We start from the raw sequence: 771 nt of genomic DNA, 5'->3' as shown, positions 1-771 counted from the left end.
TTACATGATATATATAATAATATATATGATGATGAAATATGACATATATATGAAAAATATATAAAAATAAATGACGTACACATGTAATATATATATATGTAAAGAATATTTAGCATTATTACACAAATAAAGAAGAGAAATAATTATAATGAGAGATAAAGGATTAATAGAAATCCACTCTTGGCCAGCATATGTCGTTTAAAAAATGATTTGTTATTAATGTGTATGACAGAATAACTTATTTATGCTAATAAATTGAAATTAAAAATTAAATGTCATTTGCTCTGTAAAAAATATTCCATTGCTACATTTTTATTTTCGTAGCAAAAATAAATATAGTCAAATAAAAAAAGAAATTAATTTTATTATAATTTCAATTACGAGTTTATTGTTTACTTTTACTAGTATATAACGTACATATATTGTCGCTCAATGGAAACCACGAGAAGTTGGTCTCTTCCGTCAAAAAATAAATGTAAACTTTTTTAATAATTCAATAATATTTTATGTAAATGTTTGCATAAACAAGCAGTATTAATGTTCTATAAGGTTTGCGACTAATGAAAAGATAAATAGGATTCTGTTTTCAGTTCTGTCGTGAATTTTATATTGTGCAAAATGGCCTTGCAATAATCAAAATCTCTATGCATTGCGTGTTTTTTCCTATGGTTTATTTTTCATATCGATAATTTAGTGCACAAATATTATAGTAGTACTAAAAAATATTTTAGTAACTCAGTTTTTCTTGAAGGAAAATTTTTATATGTAAAC

This window comes from Harpegnathos saltator, unplaced genomic scaffold (genome assembly GCF_003227715.2).
Source record: "Harpegnathos saltator strain DR-91 unplaced genomic scaffold, Hsal_v8.6 scaffold74, whole genome shotgun sequence".
Taxonomy (NCBI): domain Eukaryota; kingdom Metazoa; phylum Arthropoda; class Insecta; order Hymenoptera; family Formicidae; genus Harpegnathos; species Harpegnathos saltator.
The sequence above is the reverse complement of the archived record's forward strand: the minus strand, read 5'-3'. Positions refer to the sequence as shown.